At 53.9% G+C, this 23,324-nt stretch overlaps 1 protein-coding gene across 2 annotated transcripts in view; it reads left to right on the top strand.

Moving 5' to 3' along the window:
• Positions 1-9,255: 9,255 nt before the first annotated feature.
• Positions 9,256-23,324, top strand: part of EPN2 (epsin 2) — a 67,282-nt gene continuing 53,213 nt past the window's right edge. For both annotated transcript variants that reach the window (XM_068529504.1, XM_068529502.1), the window contains exon 1: positions 9,256-9,343. The gene's annotated coding sequence lies outside the window, so the exon portion shown is untranslated. The remainder of the gene's footprint in view (positions 9,344-23,324) is intronic.

Below are 23,324 nucleotides of genomic sequence, written 5' to 3'. Positions count from 1 at the left end.
GGCCCGCCGTGGTGATGTCCGTGTGGGTGTCACACCTACTGTGTGCAGTGATCCTGCCCAGAGAAGGTGACCTCCCAGACCTGCTCCATCCTTGCAGTCACCCTGCCAGGCAGGTGCTTCACACCTCACTTCACAGATGGGAGACGCGCAGGGTGGGTTTGGAGGTCGCCCAGAGTCTCACAGCTGGTGAGGGGTGGTGTTGGGACTGGAATCCAGGCCAGGCTGATTCAGACAACCCTGGAGTCCCCCCGTGGACAGGGCAGGCTGTGACTCAAGTCTGCAGGAGCGTGGGCAGGCGTGTAGGGTAAGCGGGCTTCGGGGTTGGGGGGAGGAGGGGGCCCCATTTTAGTGGTCGGGGAAGCCCGCTGGGGAGACGGACTGGAGGGGATGGGGCACGGGGCGTCCGGATGTGTGGGGGAGGGCATTCCTGGCACAGTGAGGGGAGAACGGGGCAGGGGCAGGGTGGGCAGGCCTTCTAGCCGCGGTGGGGCGGGGCTGTGGATTTGATTCTAAGTGTGGTGCAAAGTCCTTGGAGGGCTTGGGACGGGGTGACGCTATGCGGTCTCCCCAGCAGCCCGCCAGCAAGGCACGGCGGCCCCGCCCCCGAATTGCGTTGAGGAAGCTGAGGCTCTGAGGGTCCCTGTGTGCTGCCGTGGTCCGGGGTCACCAGCACAGAGCAGCGGCTGGACCCTGGCTCCCAAAACCGCTCTTTGTGTGGGGTGCCGGGTGCGGCTACAAGCGCCCCCCACCCCCTGACCACAGTCGGATACCCCTGGGCTTGCGGAGCGCCTTCCCCCAGAGACGGCCTGTCTTCCATCGTTTACTCTCAACAAACATACTCAGACATTATGCTCCGTGTGAGCATAATTATGCCAGAGCCGTGCAGGGGGAGGAGACACAGGTAAGGAAGGCCAGTCCCAGCTCCCCCTCTCCAAGAAGCTGCTGGACCACGGGGTGCAGAACCTACACTGTCACCATCCAGGAGGCAGGTGCCAGGATGCCCGTGGCATCCAGGAAGGCTCCCAGGGCAGGATGACCACTGGATCCTAAAAGCCTATGGGCACTCAGCCAGGCTGACTTCTAGAAGGATCCCGAAAGGTGGAGAGGGGGCTCCAGGCAGAGGGAACAGCACACACGGATGCTCAGAGGCCAGCATATGCAGGCCATCTGGGGAACCCCAGGTAATGGGTGGGGCTGCAGTGCAGGATCGGGGGAGGCGTGCCCACAGAGGAGCCTGGAGAGGGCAGCCCCTCATCCACCCAGTGGGGAGCACAAGGAAGCAGAGAGACCAGCGATGGGGAGAGGCCCGGGAGGGCCCAGGCTGGTGTCCCTCCTGCCCTTGTCTGGGTGTGTGGGCGGTCACAACCGGCCGCTCAGTTGAGGAGAATGAAGATGCAATTTTAATTCTCATCTTTCCGCTCAGTACCTCTTAGACACGCACATTTACAAAAATTGATAACAAAGTTGCTTTATGTACCCGCCTTTTTTTTTTTCTTATAAGAAATTAAAGAAAAAAGTGGAAGGAAGGAAAGAAGGGAGGGAGGGAGGGAGGAAAGGAGGGGAGGAAGAAAATAAGGAAGGAGAGAAAGAAGCAGAAGAAAGAAAAGGATTGGGAGATTTTTTTTTTTTTTTTTGGCCTTTTTCTGGTCTAGATGGCCCCTACATTTGCATTGTCTCACCCTTTGGAGTCACTGGCCTCCTGCCCTCTTTTTTGGGACCCCTCTGTCCTGGCCTCTTAACTGCTGTGTCTGTGTCAGCCTCTCCGCAGCCTGGCAGCCCTGGCACAAGCCTACTTCAGCTCCAGTCCCAGCTTCACTAGGAGGAGCTCAGAAAAGGACAGTTGCATGAATGAGCAGAGGTGAGTCGGAGGAGAGGGTGAAGGGAGAACCAGTCTGGAGATGTGTTCCCAGGTCTCTGGACAGACTGGTAGATCCTGACACTCCACTCCATCAGCCCTGGCCCAGGGCCCCTTCAGCCAGAGCCAAGGCCAGCCCTCTTGACATTCTTCCAGCAATGCTGAGTCCTTAGCCTGAGCCTGTGAGGACCCACTCTGCATGTGGCCCTGGACTAAATGCTTTCTGTCCATCATCTCAGTACTGTGAAGCAGGTATGAGTGGGCACCACATTGCATTGAGTTGTCCTGTGTTCTTAGTCTCCTCAAGTCTGTCTTCTTAGTCTTTCTTGTGTTTCACAACCTTGGCAGTTTTGAAAAGTACTGGCCAGGTATTTGTAGAATGTGTGTATGCATTTTTTAAGGATTATTTTAAAAGATGTTTATTAAATAAAAAATAATAATAATGAAGAAAGAGAGAGGAACAAAGAGAAAAAGAGATGTGAAAAGAAAGAGAAAGGAAGGAAGGAGAGAAGGAAGAGAGGGTGAGAATAAGTGAAAGAAGAGAAAAAGGAATGAAAGACTTTGAGGTTTCTGTCAAAAGAAAACTTTGCTTGAGGCAACAGTGGAGATGTCCTTTAAGAAAGCTAGGATGGGGCTTCTTCCCTGGTGGCGCAGTGGTTGAGAATCTGCCTGCCAATGCAGGGGACACGGGTTCGAGCCCTGGTCTGGGAAGACCCCACATGCCACGGAGCAACTGGGCCCGTGAGCCACAATTACTGAGCCTGCGCGTCTGGAGCCTGTGCTCCGCAACAAGAGAGGCCGCGATGGTGAGAGGCCCGCGCACCGCGATGAAGAGTGGTCCCCACTTGCCGCAACTAGAGAAAGCCCTCGCACAGAAACGAAGACTCAACACAGTCATAAATAAATAAACAAATAAATAAAAGAACGTGAATTTCTTTAAAAAAAAAAAAAAAAAAGAAAGCTAGGATGACGCCAGCCTGACTCAACAGCTCTGACTTTTTTCTGGGCTGGTCTGAACTGGTCTGAACAATTAAGAATTGTGTCTGTGAGGTGACAAAGAGGGCTCCTTGCATCTCCAGCTTTTATGGTTCCTGGTGCCCACAATCTCAGAAGCAGAGAGGGCCACTTTTCTGATGGTTTTAGCTAAAATCCTGGGGATGGCTCTTATTGGCTGGGCTTGGGTCACATGCCCAGCCCTGAACCAATGACTATGGCCATGGAGATGTGAATTCTCATTGGCCAGCCAGGGATATGCCTGCCCCTGACTGCTAATGGAGAAGGCTGCTCTCAGCAGCTGCAGAGTTAGCAGAAATACACGAGACCAGGCTCGTTCCAGCCATTCTCTCCTGACTCACCCCCTGCTTCTTTCTTCTATGCATCCTGTGGTCCAGCTAAATGGCACCACTGGTCCATGATTTCCTGCCTCCTGGTCTTTTGCTCAGCCTGCCCCCTGCCAGGGTTGCTCTCCTCGCTCTCTGCATAACCAATAATTAGCCACCCTTAAAGTCCCAGCTCAAATGCTGCTGGCTGGGCAGATATCTTTGAGTTATAGCTTTGGGTGATTATGTTTCAAATCTTGACCCAAGCTGAAAGCTTTATGAAGGGGGAGGGCACCCAACTCATCCAGAAATTTTCTGAGGAAGGAAAAACAGCACCTTTCTGAGGCCAGAGAAGTGCTATGGCCTCTTCAGGGCACTCAGCCAGTCTCTGGCAGAAAGATATCGTGCACATTTCCAAGGAAGGGGTGCTCTGTAGGAGATGCCAGTCCCTGACTCCCTTGGACTTTGGGTGAAAATCTCAGCCCTGCCGCTCCTCAGCTGGGCCAGCAGCTATTTTTCCCCTATCTGTGCCTCACTTTTTTCTTCTGTAAAATGGTGATAACAGGAGTGCCTACCTATCTCACAGGGCAGTGGTGACTGTTTACTGAAATAATGCGTGTAAGACGTTTCAGTCCGTGTAGATTCAAGAAAACAATTTAAAATGGTCTGTTGGGACTTCCCTGGTGGCGCAGTGGTTAAGAATCCACCTGCCAACGCAGGGGACACGGGTTCGAGCCCCGGTCCGGGAAGATCCCACATGCCGCGGAACAGCTAAGCCCGTGTGCCACAACTACTGAGCCTGTGCTCTAGAGCCCGCACGCCACAACTGCTGAGCCCGCGTGCCCCAACTACTGAAGCCCACGCACCTAGACCTCGTGCTCCGCAACAAAAGAAGCCACTGCGATGAGAAGCCCGCACACCGCAACCAAGAGTAGCCTCCGCTCGCCGCAACTACAGAAAGCCCAAGGGCAGCAATGAAGACCCAGGGCAGCAATGAAGTCCCAAGGCAGCACGCCCCCCGCCACCAAAAAAAATGGCCTGTCTTGGACATTCCTGGCCGTCCAGTGGTTAAGACTCTTTGCTTCCAATGCAGGGGGTGCAGGTTCGATCCCTGGTTGGGGAGCTAGGATCCCACATACTGCGGAGCGTGGCCAAAAAAAAAAAAAAAGCCTGTCTTGTTTGCAGTGTTCCCCCACTATAGGGGAAAAAGCCTGAAGAGTAATGGCCAATAAAAACTACAAATGTTGGGTCATAGATTGAAAACTATATATTAAGCTGATGCTGTTTTTTACTGTTACACTTCATGCCCTTGGGAGGAAATCTGAGGAAGGTCATAGAAACTTGTTTTTGAGGCATGATGAGAGGTTTGGAAGAAAGGTGTTATGCAAATCTCAACAGAATTATCAGTAAATGCTTCAAATATAAAAGCCTGGAGGGACTTCCCTGGTGGTCCAGTGGTTAAGACTCCGTGCTTCCAATGCAGGGGGCGCAGGTTCGATTCCTGGTCGGGGAACTAAGATCCCACATGCCACGTGTGGCATAGCCAAAAAAAAAAAAAAAAAAAAGCCTGGAGCCGTCAAAAAATTAAATGAAAACTCTTTGGAAATGGGGTTGATGACTGTTATTGTCAGGAATCTGGGTACCAAGTCAACTGGCTGAGGGAGAAAAGAGAATTCAGCCGAGTGGTGGTCGTGCTGTCCACCTCCCCAGTGTGTGTTCCCCTCCCGTAACTGCCCCCCCCACCTCCAGGGGGGAGCCCTGATGGGCCTAAGCCAATCACCCTGATTCCTCATCGAACTCCCCACAGCTGGCTCAGGGATGGGCAGGTGATCCAAGTTCTTCCAATCAGAGCAAGGCTCAGGTATCAGTTTCCTGGTTTGGAGAGAGAGACACTGTCTTACCCTGGCTACGGATGTGAGGCATGGATCTGCCACAGCCAATTTACAGCCAGTCAAGACACCAGCCCAGGAAAATCATGACATGCCTAGGAGGTATATGTCAAAGAAATGGAGCCAGAACCTTGATCACCTGAAGCTGGAGATTTTCGTTAAATGAGCCAATTAAATCCAATTATCACTTAAGCCAGCTTGAGCTGGGTTTTCTTTTGAAATAGTTGTAACTGATGTATTGGCTTATGTGCTAAAAAGTCCAGGGTTAAAACTTCAGGCATGGCTGGTTCAAGGTGTTCAAACAATGTCAGCAGAAATCTGTCTTTTCTCTCCTCCCTCACCCCCTCTGTGTTGGCTTCATTCTCAGCCTGGCACATCACACCTAGTTCAGCAACCTGATGGGGGTGGGGGCGATGGCGGGCGGTTGGGGGGGGGGGCGGAGAACAGCCTCCTCTTTTTCAGTGGTTTCTGTGGAAGTCCAGGGCTTGAGTCTCACTGGCCCATCTTAAGTCATGTGCCCATTGCTGAATCAATCACTATGACCAGGAGAGATGCTCTGATTGGCTTGGCCTTGATAATGTACCTGGAGCTTGGAGGGGAGAGGGGATCTCTCCCTTCAGTCTACTCAAATTCCTCTCAAGAGTTTGGCTTTCGAATCAGGCCTGACTTTTCTAGCATTGCCACTTTTTAGCTGTGTGATTATGGGCAAATCGCTGAATGTCTCTGAGCCTCAACTGTAAATGAAGGATAACGATGGTCTAAAACTCAGGGTTGTTATGAACAGGAAATGAGATAATCCATGCAAAGCATTTGCACAGTGCTTGCTGCTTTGGTGTTACTGTTATTATTATTACTATTTCCTAGCTCCAGTATCTCTACTTCAGGAAGTCTGCCTTGATCACTCCTTCTCTGCAAGAGAGAAGGAAGTTTCCTTTTCAGCTCTCACAGCCCTTTCTCTTATGATTTCCTATGTGACTTTAGTGTTTTAGTTTCAGTTTGTGTTCATGACTCCTCTGCTCTTTTAGACTTCCAGCGCCTGGAGGGACCAGGATAGCTTTATCTCTGTATCTTAATAAGAACCACTGCTAACGCCCATCTACAGTTTCCAAAGCATTTCCTACTCTGCTTTTTCATTATGAACCTTAATGCAATCCCTCAAGGTGGGAGGGATTATTACTCTTTACAGATGGGGAACCTGAGGACCAGAGGGAGCAGTGACAGGCCAAGGTCAAGCAACGAACTGGCAGACAGGGAGTTAGCTGTTGAGGGGCTCCCAGCATAGGCTCTTCCTGCTGGACAAATGGTTTTGAACCTAGAGTTCAAACCTTGGTGGAAGATCCCTGAGACCCGCTGCATCTTCACTAGGAGAAGGTGCATGCTGTCTTCACAGCATGCCATCTCTCCCTGCCTGTAGTGCCTCCCCCTTGAAGCCCTCCTTCCCCAACCCCAGAGACATCCCCGTCTGCACAGCCATCTCTTTCCGCTTGTGAAACACACCACCCTGACCAGCCCCCATCACTGTGCCTCATCAGGCATCTGAAACCGACCTCCAAACCCTAGGAAGGGCAGATGAGCGTGCCTCCTCCTGTGCCTGTGCCCTGGGACAGCTTTGGCCTTGGACAAAGCATATGGCTTATCCTGCATCCTCCTCTGCAAGACAGCTTACATGCTGTGGATTCGGCAGAACCTGGGTTTGAATCCCAGCACTGCTGTGTCCTGCCTCTGTTTCCTCATCTGTAAAATGGGAATAGCGCTGCTGGCCTCAAGGGCTCCTCACGGGGATGAATCGAGAGAGGGAAGTGCTAGAGGGCGATAGGCTTCAAAGGGGGTGCAGGAAGGAGAAATGTCTTCGAGGAATGCAGGAATGTCCCCTCTGACCTTGCACGAGGGAGATGGTCTTCCGGCCTCAGGAGGCCCTCCCCTACTCCCCAGCCTGGCTCGATCCCCTGAATTGCTCTCCAACTCACTTCCTGGGCTGTGGCTGGCTCATCATCTCTTTATCTGTAACCAGTTCTTGTTCCTAAACCCACATCTTATCTCTGTGGCGGCACAGACTTGCAAGCTGGGTGGGGAAGGGATTGGGCTCTGTCTGGGTGACCCAGCCCAGCATCTCTCCAAACCTCAGTTTCTTCCTGTAAAATGCGAACAGTAAGAAGACTCACCTTGAGGGGTTATGGTGAGGTTTGGGGCCAGTGCTGTTCCATGTGGCAGCATTTAGCCACATGTGGCTATTTAAATTCATCAATTAAAGTTAAATAAGGTCATAAAAAAAGCAGCTCCTCGGGTGCACTGGCCACATTTCAAGTGCTTACATGTGGACGGTGCAGCTGGACAACACTTCCGTCATCCCAGGAAGTTCTAGTGGCAGCTCTGGTTTGCACAATCTATGGAAAGCACTCAAGCCTGCACCAGGCACCCACTACATGTTGGCATAAGTTCATCTGGAGCTGCAAACTCTTTGAGGGCAGGGGCTGTGATTTCAGGGAAAGTTCTGCTCTCCTGCAGACCCAGGAAGTTCTAGCAGAGAGCTGGGGCTCACAAGGAGGGTTGGATTGGTAGAGGGGCTTCTCCGGGATGGGGGTGGACCAAGTTCAAAACGGGGAGCTCAGGTTCCTGCCTCAAGGCAGACACGTAGGGCTTAATTCACTGTCCTGGTGGAGAAGGGGCACCGAGCACTGGGATGGGGCAGCAGACTGCAGGAAGGGGTTTCTAGCCTTTAGAACGACCAGCATTGGACTTTTCAAAGGAATAATGGCCATGGGTTTGCACATGTGTTAGTGTCTCTCTCTGTCTCTCCTCTCCCCTCCCCTTTCCTCTCTCCTTCCCCCCATCTTCTCTCCCTCTTATCTTGTTGCCAGAGAAGGGAAGTCTAGATCCCAGCTTGGAGAACAGAGGATGCCTTCCTGCATCTGGCTCCCTCACAGGGATCAGGAACACGAGGCTTAGAGAAGTGCAGTGACTTGCCTTAGGTGTCTTTGTAAGTGAGGGCAGAGTGGGACTTCTGGAAACAGCCTCCCTGAAACGGGGCCTCCTTGGAACACAGGCCGCAGGGATGGTGCTGTCTGCCAACCTAGCAAGCCCTGATCTGTCCCCAGACCCTGCTGTGAGGGGGTCTCTGCTGACCCCACCCTGACTGGAGCAGGTTGGGCAGCTGTGAGGTCCTGGGCACCTCTCCAGTGTCTGCCCCTCCTCCAGCATGGTGCTCGGGACATAGTAGGTGTCTCGTGGGCACTGGTTGAACCAAAGGGAACAGGTGGATCCTGTGTGAGAGCCCAAGGCCCTGTGAAGGGGTGAGCCTGATCAGGGTGTCTATAAGCCCCTCACGGGAGGATGGTGACCCCAGAGCCCCACCTTTTTAGTGCCACAACCCCTTTAGCAGTCTAGCAAAGCCTGTGTACCATCCTCAGAATAATTTTTGAGTGTGCTTTATTGAAGTAGAACACGTACGTTAAAGTGACACATCTAAAGTGTACATCAGTGAATTTTCACAAAGGGAACACACTTACCCCAGCACCCAGCGCCCCAGCAGCCCCCGCTCGTCCAGCTCCACCTCCTGGACCTGGTGATGTTTACAAGTGCACACTGCAAGGAGAAGCGTGTTTTAGCTCAGGCTGGGTGCTCTGTGCATGTGTGGGGGGTGGAGAGGGTGTGTGGAGCTGTGGGACGTGCCTGAGGCGTGGGGAGATTTGTGGGGTCTGAGTGAAGTTTGCCGTGTGCGTGGGTTCAGGTATGAATTTGCCAGGGTTTGTGTGGTGGTTTGGGGTCGTTGGGACGCGTGTGTGGGGTTTGGGGGTTATTTATAGAGTATTGGGGCGTAGGCTGTGGGGCGCGGTGGGAGGGCTGGGTAGTCTCCGTGGGGTCGTGGGTACCCGGGTGGAGGCCCTGGGGTCGGGGAACGAGGGGTCTGCGCGGGCTGGGCCGGGGTGGGATGCCAGCGGGCGCGGGGCGGGACCTTGCGTGGCCTGGGCTGGACGGAGGGGCGGGGCCTCGGGAACATGGGGCGGGGCCTCGGCAGGGCCTGGGCTGGGCGGAGCGGAGGGGCCTCGGGCGCGCGGGGCGGGGCCTAAAGGCGTGGGGCGGGACCTGGGCTGGCGGAGGGGCGGGGCCGGCGGGCGCGCGCCCGCAGTCGGCGCGCCCCCTCCCGGCCGCCATGTTGGCTGGCGTGTGGGTGTCAAACGGAGCTAGAAGCGGCGGCGGTTCCGCTGGCTCCCGCCGCTCCCGCCTCCTCAACGCTAGTGGCGGCCGCAGCCGCGCATCCGGGTCGGCCCGGAGGAGCGCAGGTGAGCTGGGGCCACGGGGCTTGGGGGCCGGAGCGGGCCCAGGGCGCGGACCCTGCCCCTTCCCGGGCGGACGCCCCCAGAGCGCTGCCCCACCAGCCGTCCCCCAGAGCATGCACCCCCGCAGTCCCAGCCGGGTCTCCACCTCAGGCGGGACCCCTTCTTACCCGCCCCACGAGGTCGAGCACGGCCCCCTCCCCGTCTGGATCCCTCGTTCCGCTGCAGGGACCCCCCCCCCATTTCCCCTCGGGGAGCTCTTCCTTTCATATCCTCGGAGCCTGGGGCTCCTCCTCCTCCCACCCGAGATCCGGGAGCCCCTGCAGGCCTCACCGTCTACCTTTAAGCCTAGAACAACCCCGCGCCTCCTCCCCGGGGCACTTTGCTCCCCTCCCCGGGCCAGGCGGCCCTTCCCTCCGGGAGTCGGGGGAGGGATCCCCCGTCCAGGATGCCGGCCGTCCCTCTCTGGGCTGCCGCGGGTCCACTCCCTTCCCCAGGGACCAGGTTCTCCCTCCCCGCCCCCGCCCCACAGCCCAGCGGGGACGGGGGCGGCAGAGCCAGGCTCCAGCTGCCTTTTGTTCCGCGTGGGATGGCAGAGACCCCGCCCGGCGATTCTGCCGGCCTGGTCGGGTGGGTGACTGGGTGCGCGGGGTCGCGTCTCCCAGGAGACCCTTCCTCTCTCTCCCCGTGGGGCGGCTCCCCAGGAGCCCAGCGCCTTGGGAGAGGTCGGCCCTTCCTAGAGGAGTCCGTGCCAACAGGTTTTTGTTTGCGACCGGAGTTGGTCCGGTGGCTTGGCGGGGGAGGTGCAGCTCGCTCCCCCAGAAACCCCGGCAGGGGCCTGTGGAAACCCATTCCTCCGCCCACGGGCTCCGTCTGGGGCCCTTCACTGTTCTGCTGACCTGCGGACGCATCTGAGTCTGTGCTGGAAGGAGGATGGGGCTTAACCATCGTGAGGGTTCAGATGGGGGAAACTGAGGCCCAGAGAGATTGGCCCAAGGTCGCGCACCGATACAGTGTCAGTGCCAGAACTCGATGCTTGGGTTCCAGGGCTCTCTCCGGGATGTTTCAGAATTTTCTTTAGAGAGATGTTCAGGGTTATCCCCTTCTTCTTTTCCACGTTCACGTAAGAAAATGGACAGGAAAAGAGGAGAAGTGTGAGTTCTTCCTTTCCACCTCCAGGAAATGCCCTGTGAAAGAAGGGATTGGAACAGGAGGTTACAATGATTGAAAAGGTGAATTTTAGTTTTTACTTGTCCATGCCCTCCCCCAGTTATGTAGGATAATGAAGATTTGGCAGAAAACGTGTGTCTCTTGTAGCTCTAGATATGGATGGTAGGCGCTGACCAATCATATACCCAATCCCACACAGCAGTGACTGAATTTGCGCTGATAATTAAGTTTTCATCTTATTTAAATGAACACCCAAAGGGCCTGCAGGTTTCTGAATGGTACTTGTTCCAGCGATTGTGTTTGGGACAGGTGATTGTGTCGGAGAAGTTGCCAGGATCTCCTCATATTTATCTGTATTTTTTTTTAATATCTGTATTTTTATTTTACTTTTTTTTTTTTTTAAGAGCTCCTGACTTATTTATTTATTTATTTTATTTTTTTGGCTGTGTTGGGTCTTCGTTTCTATGCGAGGGCTTTCTCTAGTTGTGGCAAGCGGGGGCCACTCCTCATCGCGGTGCGCGGGCCTTTCACTATCGTGGCCTCTCTTGTTGCGAAGCACAGGCTGCAGACGCGCAGGCTCAGTAGCTGTGGCTCACGGGCCTAGTTGCTCCGCGGCATGTGGGATCTTCCCAGACCAGGGCTCGAACCCGTATGCCCTGCATTGGCAGGCAGATTCTCAACCACTGCGCCACCATGGAAGCCCCCTTATTTTACATTTTTTAAAGCTTATTTCTTCTTGAGTTTTTTTTTTTAATTTATTTTTGGCTGCATTGGGTGTTCGTTGCTGCGCGTGGGCTTTCTGTAGTTGTGGCGAGTGGGGGCTACTCTTCGTTGCGGTGCGCGGGCTTCTCATGGCGGTGGCTTCTCTTGTTGCAGAGCACGGGCTCTAGGCACGCCGGCTTCAGTAGTTGTGGCATGCGGGCTCAGTAGTTGTGGCTCGTGAGCTCTAGAGTGCAGGCTCAGTAGTTGTGGCTCATGGGCTTAGTTGCTCCACGGCACGTGTGATCTTCCCAGACCAGGGCTCGAAGCCGTGTCCCCTGCATTGGCAGGTGGATTCTCAACCACTGCGCCCCCAGGGAAGTCCCCATTGTCATACTCTTGTGAAGAGTGTTAAAGTTTTCAAAGCTTTCTGAGAGCTGTTCTCACTGTTCCCCAGAACCTTCCTGTTGGATTGGTGGGGCGTGGATGAATGTGGTTGTTGACATTTTATGGCATGAGGACCTGTTGACCCCGAGCCTTGGAGAAATCAAAGGGCTTGGATTTGGGGCAGTGAAGTCGTGGAGGATATGAGGAATTACCTAGTCCTACTCCCCCATTTGTCTGCTGGGCTTTCCACTCAAGCATTCTGTTTAAACAGATCTTCTGTCCAGCCTTCGCCAGCCAGCTCCGCCAGCGTCTGGGCCCCTCCAGCTCTGCTCCCTGAGCCTCACCACCCCAGGCATTCTTTTGGAGCACTTAGCACGCTGTCTGTGTATCTGGGGCTCTTGTGACACTGTGACGTCTTTGAGGCCGGTGATCACCCTGCCTTTCCTTCCGCAGCACCAGCTCAGTCTCTGGTGCATGGCAGGCACTCGCTGAAGATGTGAGGTGTGTAAGGAGTCCTGGGGGCGGGCAGGGAACACGCTTACCCATCCCTGCTGCAGGCTCCGTTGTTCTGTCTTGCTCTTGCATAAACTGCTGCTGTTGGTCCAGCAGTCCTATGTCAGTCACGTGGGTATTATCTCCCTTCTACAGGTGAGGAAACCGAGGCCCAGGAGCGTAAGTCCTGTGCTCAAGGTCACACAGCCAATAGGTGATGGGGCTGGGATTCACACAGGTCTGTTGGATCCCCAAATATTATGATACCTGTTACCTCATCTGAGAAACTGAGTACTGGGGTGAAGAGACTCTCTCTAAGCCCAGCTGTGAGTTGGAGGAGGACGGAATACCGTGGGGTGACCTGATTAAGATTGCTGAGGTGGGAGAGAGCAGGTTTTGCTTTTGTCAGGTGCATTGTGAAATGACTGTTTATCCCCATCTGTTGAGTTTTTGAAAATTGACAAGCTTTCTGATAAGTTTGTCAATGGAATTTTCTTTGGTCTTAGTTAGCTTGTTCAAGGTGTCTAAAAATAGAAACTTAGAAAAAGAAACACAGTGAAGTGTCTGTGAAGCTGAGAGGGTGTGTTGAGTAGCCTCTGTCCACGGGCTGTTTGACCACACCTATCTTCCAGGTTTTTGATGTCTTGAAATACAAAGCTGTTTGAGCAGACTTTGTTGTTGCTGTTGAACATAATTTCATTTTGTCTTTACATCCATGTGTAACACAGGGATTGTAACCCATCCATGAATGGAAAAACTGAGGCCCAGAGAGGTTAAGTAACCTTTGAGGAACTGACCCAGCCAGGAGTCACACTCAGGTCTGTGTGATTACCAAACCTGGGTCTCTGCTGCTCCACCAGCCACTGCAGAAAGCAGTGATGATGAGTACTTATTTAAATTGTAGGATAAACTTGTGATCTGAAAGTCATCAAGTTCATTTAGAAGGTTGGGAGTTGTGAATGAGGCGATGTCTGTCTTTTTCCTAACTTTAGGATCTGTGAAGGTACTGAGGTTCGCATATCAAGAGTTTCATGGACTGCTTGATGGAGGCAAAATTTAGGGTTTGGTTTTAAAAATTGGCCTGGCTCCTTTGAAGCAGATCTGTGGCACCGTTATAATACCCGCTGCGAGTGCATGGGATTCCTTCTGGTGACTCAGCCCCGGCCCACCCAGGTGCTGGAGCTGCTTTGTGCCTTCCTGTTGGTCCTGGTCTGGGCGGAATGCGCCAGCCCTCTAGAGACAGAGAGGGTAGCTTCTTGCTCTCTCTGGTCAAAGCAGTGGTAGGAATTGGGGCGCAGAGGTCAGTGGAGGGACCCCGGTGTCCTCTTCATGGCACCCAGCTAACAAGTGGAGCAGGGAGAAGCAGGCTCGCCCTGCGGGGTGGCTCACCATCCGGGGCTGATGCGTGATGTGGATTTAAAAGCATCTATAATTCATCACTTCTGAGCGCAAGCTTCGTCCCGCCTCTCACTCCCACCCTCCCCTCTTAAGGAAGTGTCATCGTCACATCTCGGTGGCTCTGTAGCTGAGGACACCAAATGGTACAGATAGTTTGGCTACAAAGGCCATGTGACAAGTAGCTTTGGAATCAGATGTGGGCACAAACGGGCCTCCTGGCTGGGTGGCTTCGGGCACTTTAATCACGGAGCTTTGGTTTCCTTGTCTCTAAAGAGGGCCAGTAATAACCGCTTTGCAGATAGGCTGATGGTCTTTCTCAGGCGCTGGTGCGCATCGGCACTGCTCAGAGCGCTGGCCCCTCCCCCAGAGTTTCTGATTCAGTGGGTCTGGAGTGAGGCCCGAAAATGGGCATTTGCAGCCAGTTACCGGGTGTTACTGATGCTGCTGGTTCCGGGGCCAGATTTGGGAACCGAGGCCCAGAGGACAGAGTGAGAAGGCGTGTGGGGAGCCTGCGAGGGCCGGCTGTGCCGGAGGCTCACCGACAGCGGCTCCCTTCTGCCCGCCAGGTGCTTCTGTATATCGCTCAGGTGACGGCATGACCCTTGGGAAGGGAATTTGGTTCTCTCAAAGCGATGTTTTCACTTGTTCTGCCCGCCAGGTGCTTCTGTATATCGCTCAGATGACGGCATGGCCCTTGGGAAGGGAATTTGGTTCTCTCAAAGCGATGTTTTCACTTGTTCTGCCCGCCGGGTGCTTCTGTATATCGCTCAGATGACGGCATGGCCCTTGGGAAGGGAATTTGGTTCTCTCAAAGCGATGTTTTCCCTTGTTCTGCCCGCCGGGTGCTTCTGTATATCGCTCAGATGACGGCATGGCCCTTGGGAAGGGAATTTGGTTCTCTCAAAGCGATGTTTTCCCTTGTTCTTGTGTGATTGTAATTGGGCTGTGGTCACAGGCGTGGTGACCCTCTGGGTTAGTTGGGATGTTTTCCTTCATGAAGGGAACTTAAGATGTCAGTGCCTTTCAAAGAGGCAGTAAATCCAGGATCCTGTCTGAAAAGCCGGTTCTTCATCCGCACACATCAAGCGAGATGTTCACTGTCAAGGCCCTTTAGAAATGCAGTTGGGAAAGGGCAGGGGGTGTGGCGTTGGGCATGGAGGAGACTCCCACGGGGCCACTGGGGCGGCCACTGGTGTTAATGGAAGTCACTCCTCCCTCCAACAATTCTGAGTGATTTCATACTCTTTGGTGTTTATAGAGTTTGGAAAAAAAATTATTTTCGTCCAGTAGGTAATTATCAGCTAGTCCATCAAAACCAAACACGTGGGTGTGTGTGATCCCTGATGGTCTTTGAGTGTCTCCTTTGTGCCAGGCCCTGTGCGACTCCTTTTATGCCCAGTAGTTAATTTAATTTTCATCGTGATCCTCCAAGGCCTGTCACCACTGCTCTTTTTGCCTGTACAAAAACTACGTCTCAGAGAGGTTCAGCAGCCTGCCTCAGGCCACACAGCCAGTCAGCGCCCCAGCTGGTATTTGCCGCCACCAGTGTCAGATTGAAAACCACACTATTTCCATGGCCTCGGCCCGCAGCCGTGTCAGGTGCTCCCACTACCTCAGTGTACACTCGCGGCAGCTCCGCAGGCATCTCGCAGGGGAGCAGAGCTGGGGCTCGGAGGGGTCGGGCTTGTTCACATGCCCCCACCCAGTGTCCGGCAGGACCTGAATTCAGTCCCATGCCTGCCTGAGTTTGGAGCTCCGGAAGCTGTTTCTATGGCAACACCTCCCCTCCCTGCCCAGGGCTGCAGAAGTCAGTTCTAAGACCCGAAGCTGCCTGGGTGTGTGGAGCACGGCCCTGGGGGAGCCCCAGCTGGGCTTGCGGGAGGAAGTCTTTTTGGCTGGTAAGGGTTTCTGTGTTTGCAAAGCTGTGTTAAAATCATTGCCCAAATTGCTCTTTGAGAGAAGGGGCTCTTTCTTTTTACTTTGTAATCGTGAAGCTCTGCACATTTGTTCTGTAAACATGACACATGGGAATTTAGGACTAAAAAATGGTCTGGTAATGCTGTTGTTAAAGTGTGATCAAATTCATGCTGAAGAACTCGCCAGTTTTAAAACGTTATGTATAAGTAAAAATATGAAGTATCTCCTTCCTCAGCAGGCAGTTAATGCATGACTTACAGCAAATGGGTCATTTTTCTGGTCGTACCATGGGTGAGGAGGCTGGGGTGTGATCACTTTCCCAAGGTTTGAAAATTGCCTGCAGCTCCCAAGTCAAGGGGTGATAGACAGCTATGTGTCAGTACCTGCCCTGCGCTCTTGGGAGGCCCAGGAGGTTTGGACTCGAATTTGTTGTTCTGTAAGCTCTTTAAGACTCTGAGGTGACTAAATCATGAGAGCGAAAAGTTGCTATCCAGAGTCTGTCCCCTTCTCTGTGTCCCCCTCCCCCAAAGTCATGGCAATAAAGGAATACTGACGGGCTGAGAAATCACATTTTTATTTGAAAGTACGTCCTCCCTGAGTGCCCGTTTGATACCCAGAGCTGTCATGGGGTATAACGAGTGTACTTTGGATCCAAAAATTTGGGAAATGGATGGTCAGAGAAATAATTTTGGGGCCACTTTACGAGAGGCAGTCGGTCGATGTAGAAGTATGGGCATCAAATCAAGGGCAGTTCCTTGACAATAGGGCTGACATTTGAGATCAGCGTCAGCCTTGGGGGTATGCGGCAGTAGTCTCTAGGGTCAGAGGGCTGGGTGTTCGTGAGGTGCCATGGCTCTCGCCACCAGGAACTCAGTCTAACCGAGAAGACAGTTAACGTTAGTGAGACAGAAGCTGGTGGTTTGTTGAGTTGTGATTTTGATTCTTGGTCAGGAAATCAGGAATGGAGAAAAGTCTGGAAGAGTCAGGGAGAAGGTAGGATTGAAGCTGGACCTGGCAGGACAGGGAGCCGCGTCCGGGAAGGCAGAGGGCGCGGGCGTGGGTGGGTGCCTGGGGGTGGGGCGGGGGGGGGGGCGGCGTAGGCTTCAGAAGCAGCTCTGCTGGGCGAGTGCCTGCTGAGAGCAGCGAGCACCGAGGCGGCCGGGCGGCCACGCGGCCACTGGCTGTGACGAGGCCGCGGCCCTGGGCCTGGGGGGTGCAGCGGCAGTAGGGACCCGAGCGAGGGGGCCTCTGGCGGGGCCTGCCGCGTGGCATAGCTCCCATGGGTGAGGGCCTGGCCAGGCTGGCTTCCTGGGGCTGGGTGGGCCCCAGCCCCGGAGCCAGTCCCAGGGTGTGTGTCAGAGCGAGCGGGGGAGGCAAGGACCTCGGGGCCTCCCTGCCGGCAGGGAAGGTGGACGCGACGCCCTTCAAGCCTGCGGTTCATATCGTATCCTTGGCTGCACCTGCAGATCACATGGCCTGGGAAGCTTTCTCAAAATGCCTGTGATGGGGCCCCACCCCAGACCGTGGAGTGGGAGCCAGTCGTTTTTTTAGAAGTGCTTCAGCTGATTCTGACGCTTTGTGTGGGCTGAGAGGCTGAACTGTGTGCTCAGGGAGCTTCTGGGAGTGTCAGGGATTAGGAGGTGGGAGGAGGCTGGAGCCACAGAGAGCAGGAGGCCTTCGCAGTCGTGAGGTGTGGGGCGCTGGGGCCCTGAGCTACTGTCGAGCTGCTGGGGAGGGGAGGGGCCAGGTTAGGTGGAATGTGCCAGAGGAGATTGGGTGGGTGACCAGCGAGCGGGCTGCCTGCCGAGGTTTGCCTTTGAGCCACCTTGGGAAGGCGGGGCTGGGTTAGCAGAGTGTCAGCAAGGTGAGGGCAGGAGAAGAGACTGTGGCCCACCAGTCTGGTGACCTCCCTCAGGCTGGCTCTTAGCGACGTCTGTGGAGCAGGTCCTTAGCTGCCCGGTCCAGCCTGGGAGCCAGGTTCCTTCCTGCACCCCTGATTGTAATGACTGCAACAGACACTACTTGTAAAATATAAGACTACATTTCTTTAAAGTAACTACAGTGAAGACAGTTGTAACTTAGGGCTCCTAAGTTAGGTAGATTCACTTTATTAATTAAAGATCAGAAGTGAGGTTTTACCTGGTGTATTTAACACATACCACAATATCATCATTTATGGTGTTTCCAGAAAAGAATAGTTTAGAGTCCAGTTCATTCAGTCTTTATTCAATGTTTATTGAACACATATATATTATGCACTATAGGTTGGGAATACATACAAGATGTAAGTTCCTGGGAGGGATAAATTAGGAGTTTGGGATTAACATATGCACACGACCATATATAAAATAAATAACCAACAAGGACCTGCTTTGCAGCACAGGGAACTATACTCAATATTTTGTAATAACCTATAAGGGAAAATAATCTGAAAAAGTACATACACACACACACACATATAACTGAATCACTGTGCTGTCCACCTGAAACTAACACGATATTGTAAATCAGCTATACTTCAATTAAAAAAAAAAAAGTAAGTTCCTGCCTTCATGTAGCTGATGGTCTGCAGAGAGTGGCTCCTGACATGGGACAAGTAGTGTCAGCCCCGAGAGAGAGACGGTTAGAAAGTGGTGTCAGACGCTGAGAATGCACCTGGGTGTCAGAGAGGAAATGGTACATAAGTAGAGTCTTGAAAGAAGAGCGGGAGTTCTGGGGGACAGAGGGCCCCAGGCGGCGGGAGTGGGCTGGGAGCCCGCCGTGCTTCTCACACAGTCTTGGCAGTGAGCGGCCAGCCGGGCCCTGGGTGCTCAGAGCAGCTCTGCTCTGTCCGCGCCTGGGGAGCTCAAAAGGCTCCTGTGAGCAGAGGTCCTCTGTGGTTTGAGACAAGCGAAAGTGATGTCATGGCTGTGGTGCCGGGGCGGGCTGGGGACCCGGAACGTCCACACTACTTTCTTTTGCCGCAGCAGGTGGGGCTGGAGAGGGTCCTCAGCCACCCCACCTGTACTGGAGGCTGGTTCCTCAGGTCCCAGGGTGGGGGGCGGGGGGGGGGGGCGACCGAGGCAGCGCCCTCACGCCGTGGTGAGCAGGTCCCCTGGGGAAAGGCCTCCTGACAGCCAAGCAGCTCTGTTTTCCAGAAGCCCCTGGAGACCTCTGTGACCAGATTGTCAAGGTGAGGGACCCCGGCCGTACCTTGGGGTGCGTGTGAGAGGCTGCTGTGTGTCAGGCTTGGTGCTGGGTACCCAGGGATGGCCCGGCCCTCAGCCCTCCCAGTGTGCGCTTGGCAAAAGTGGTCCCTGGGCCCGATCCAGCCCACCAGTGCTTTCTGTCTGGGTTGTACTGTGCCTCTTGTTAAAAATTAAACTTGGTTGCTGTATTGGTTTCCTATGGCTGCTGTAACAAACTACCACACACGCAGTGGCTTAAAGCAACACGGTTGTATGCGTCAGAGGTCCACACGGCTCTTAGGGGGCTAAAGTCACGGTGTAGGCAGGGCTAGCTGCTTCTGGAGGCTCTAGGGGAGCCCTGTTCCCCTGCCTTTTTCCAGCTCCGAGGCCGTCCACCGTCTGTGCCCCATGGTCCCTTCTCTCTTCAAAGCCAGCAGCAGCCAGTCCTGTCCCTCTCACAGCGCGTCACTCTGACACGGGCTCTTCTGCCTCCCACTTGTACTTTAAGGTCCCTTGTGGTTTACACTGAGCCCCCGGATCATACAGGATCCTCCCCCTGCTTTAAGGTCAGCTGATTAGAAACCTTAATCGCATCTGCTCCTGTAACTCCCCTTTGCCATGTACCTGGGATCAGGACTGGGCATCTTTGGGAGGCCATTATTCCATCTACCCCAGATGCTAACGTGAAAATCAGGAGATCTTGCATAGCAGTCCAGACTTGCGGCTTCATTGACAAATCAGAACACTTGGCAGCCGGGGGCCTGCACTGTTGCCTGGCAACACTGGGTCAGTGCCAGGGTCGGCGCCATCTCTGGATGGGGTTGTGTGCGCCAGCTCTTTGCAGCCCCTGCCCCTCCCGTGGTGCCCACTCGTCTCCCTTCGTTGCCTGGGCCCTGCTCTGGGGACCCAAGGCCTCACACAGAGTCCCGTCATGGCAGGCCCGTACTCAGGGTGGTGGAGCTTCCTACCTCCCTCTGCCGTGTCCTCTTCCTTGTCCCTGCGAGACTCCCCTCCCCCACCTCCAGACCCTGTCCCGCACCCTCCTCTGCCCGGCACAGCCCCCTCCCTCCTCTCCATGCCCGGCCCCCCGCAGGCTCTACATTCCAGAGCATCTCTGGTGCTATTTTAGGTGGTATTGTTTGTACCGTAACTCCTCGTCTCCTGTCCCCTGCTTTTCTGGCGCCCAACGCTGGTACATCCTGGTGCCCTCCATCCTATCTCTTGCATTGGTGTTTGTGAAAAGCAAGTCTTTGCAGTGCACCTTCAGAGCCGTATCCATCGAGTCAGGACGACCCAGCAGCATCTAGTTGAACATCTGCTGTGTGCCCCGTGCTTTCCTAGACACTGGGAATACGATGGGGGATGAGGCGGAGGGAGACACCTGCCTTGCCTCCCCTGCAGACCTAGTTCTAGAAGAGGGAGAAGGAGAGACAAGTATCAGCCTCCTCCTGCGTCTCGGGAGGGAGGTCTGGCAGCTTCCTGCTCGGGCCCTGGCCTGGAGGCGAGCTCCGTCCGCAGTGCTGCGAGGTGCTGGGGCTCTGGCAAAGGCATTTCAGTGAAAGCTCCCCGTGTTTGCAGGCATTGCCTGGACCCCAGCTGACAGCGGAATTGGGGCAGGCATTTCGGAGGCCCAGATGGCATGTTGGGTGGCAGCGTGAAGGACCAGAACGGACGCCTCTGTGTGCTGCTGCCCGGTGGTCTGACCTGGGGCTCTGGTTGTTTTCGGGGAGCCCTTTGTGTGGCCTCTTGTGGCCGGACCTGCCCCCAGGTGACCCCGTGCTGTGGGGCCCAGGTGGGGGGTGCCGGGTTGAGCCCCTGGGGTTTGACAGCTTAGGGGCATCTAGTGCTTTTGTCTACACAGAATATGATCCAGCGGGTCAGAGGTCTTTGGAAACTTGCTTGAAAACAAAGCAAGACTTATCGTTACGGAGGATTTCCAACTTATAAAAATAGAATAGTTCAGTGAACCCCCATCACTCAGCTTTGACTGTTTTGATCTAGGCTCTTCCCCCTCTCCACCGCCCCCAGATTATTTCAGAGCAAATCCCAGACTTGACTTGGTTGATAAGTGCCTCAGTGTGTATCGCTCACAGACGTGGACTCTTTGGCCACTTGCTTTTAAGTGAGGACTGACCACCAGCGATCCTAGTTCTGATGTTCATACTCTGTGAGTTTGAAACTGTTTTTTTCAGTTGTAGAATAACGATCATCTTTATATAAAATCTTGATGTGGGTTGAATTTTATTAGCATTTCTGTTGAGGCAAAACAATGAGAATTTTGCTATTTTAGTTGTTTTTTTTTTTTTTTTTTTTTGCAAAATACATATAACATAAAATTTACTACGGTAACCATTTTAAAGTGTAAAAACTCAGTGGCATTAGGCACATTCTCCGTGTTGTGCAGTCCTCACCACCATCTAGTTCCTGAGTTTTCCGTCACCCCAAGGAAACCTGTGCCCATCAGCAGTCACTCCCTCTCCCTCCCCGCCCCCACCTGGCACCCGTGGACTTGCCTGTGCTGGACGGTTCACATATTTGGAGCCACGCAGCACGTGGCCCTCTGCGTCTGGCTTCTTTTCACTCAGCGTCGTGTCTTCCAGGGTCACCCCTGTGGTCCAGTGTCAGTGGCTTCATGCCTTTTTATGGCTGGATGATATTCCATCGTGTGGGTAGACCACGATTTGTTTGTCCGTTCGTCTGTCGATGGACGCTTGGTTTGTTTCCACCTTTGGCAGTGGTGCATAGTTGCTGCTTTAACTTGTCAGTACTTAATTTGAAATGTGGTGATGTGGTGTGTGGATCAGAAAGAAAACGTCATCTATGAGGGGGCAGGAGGGTGACTGACTCTTGACTCCGCTGATTTTAACACGCACGTTTAAAGGCGCTCACTGCTGAGCGCGACACACGGATCGGGGAAGCGCACCGCACGCAGCGTCGTGCTCGGGGCGCCCAGGCCCGCGTGGCCGTCTTCCGCTTCCGGTGGCCTCGAGGCCCGCTCAGCAGGCTGCCGTCCAAGGACTGGCCCTGCCCCTCCCGACCTGAGTGGCCACAGCCGCGGGTCTGGGCTGGACGGTGGCCTCTCTGAGCACGGCGGTGAGGGGAGTGCTGGGCAGGCGCGGGACTTGCCCCCGAGTGACGGGGACAGACCGGGTGTTCTCACGAGAGCCACTGGCACGGGGGTCGGCGCCTTTCCTCGTGTTCCTCAGTGAGATGGTCAGAGTCGGTGCCCTTGCGTCTTCGTGACCACGTGCTGAGCTCAGGATGGCTGGTTACATACCTGGCGGTCGGCTGGACGATGCAGTGATTCGGTAGCATGGTGTATATGTGGGCGCTGATTCCTGGTAGGAGGTTATTTCCGGCGAGGAGTCAGTGGGCAGCCCAGCTGCAGAGTGTGGGTCAAGGGCTGCTGTGTTGGGTGCAGAGGGACCCTTGGCCACTTCACAGGTGGTTCTGGTCCTGGTGTTGGGAGCACGCCTTCATGTGCGTCATGCTGTGTGTCTGCTTTTGGAGGACGTGAGGGAGGTGTTCATCTCAGGTCCCAGGACAAGGAGAAGCTTCTCCTGTGAATCTGGTTTCTTTCTATCTTGTGGGCAGGGTGAATCATTTTTGCTCTGGCCGCCAGGAAGCTCAGCTCAGAGCCAGTCATTTGTCCCAGCTCTGGTGTGGTCTGAACTTTGGGTTCTAACCTTGCCTTCTGGCCCAGCTTTTTTTCCCTCCCCTTCTATTTCCCTATTGCCTGGGTTTCTTCATTTACTTGCTTTTCACTATGTTCCCTGGCGTTCTCTCGGCCAGTAATTCTCAAATGCTGGATCCCCACTGCCTTCTGTTTTAACTGTGCTGGATGGGCCCTGAGCATAAGTGTGTTTCCAAAGCTCCCCAGAGATTCAAGCATGTGGCTGGGCTTGGGGGCCACCGCTGTTGTCCGTTTCACATCTTTTTAGCAACAAGGCAGGATAAATAGACAAAAAGGATGGAGTCGGGGAGGAGAGCCAACCCAGAGGTGGTGGTCTGAGCTCAGAGAAGCCGAGTCAAGTGGATTATGTCGTTGTCTTGCCAGTGGAACCAGTGGGAAAGCTCTCCTTGGCCAGCGCTGCAGAAGCCTCAACTCCTGGACAGGCTGGGGATGAGCGACCGGAGATCTTGCTCTGAGGGCCTTGGGCCTGCCTGGTGGGAGCACGGCGTTGTGACAGCGTCTACGGGCCGTTCAGGACACAAGCCCGTGCATGGGACCCAGTCACGCTTAACACCATTTGCTATAGAATGTAGTTCTAGAAAAGACCCAGTGGATAAGGAGAGCACTTGAAACATGGTCTTCGCAACTCATCTGACCCCACCTGTGTGTTAGAGGAGCCCTCTCCCTGCTTCAAAGAGAAACAAGAAACTATGAGAGAAAATGCATTCTTTCTTGATTTAAAAAATATACTTTATTGGCAGAAGGAAAGAATAAAGTAAGTAGCACAAGAAATCACTATCTAACCTGACTGCAAGATGTTAAGTAGGTTTTAACATTTGAAGGAAGAGAAACAAATGTTTCTTTAAACAAACCAAACCAAACCTTTTATTATTTCTTCCCCTGCCCTCCAAAAAAACCCAGGTTTTTTTCATTTAGTTCTTTTAACTTTGAACAAAAATCTTGGTAACTTTTTTTCCTCTTTACCATCTGATTATCAATAGTTTCCAGACTAAAGCGAGCTCAACCGAAATAGATGATGCAATATAGGATTTCCAAGTGGGGTGTCTCTTCTGTACCAAGTCTC

Source organism: Eschrichtius robustus, chromosome 20 (assembly GCF_028021215.1).
Source record: "Eschrichtius robustus isolate mEscRob2 chromosome 20, mEscRob2.pri, whole genome shotgun sequence".
Classification (NCBI taxonomy): Eukaryota; Metazoa; Chordata; class Mammalia; order Artiodactyla; family Eschrichtiidae; genus Eschrichtius; species Eschrichtius robustus.
Note: the sequence above shows the minus strand (reverse complement) of the source record. Positions and strands in the feature narration are given on the sequence as shown.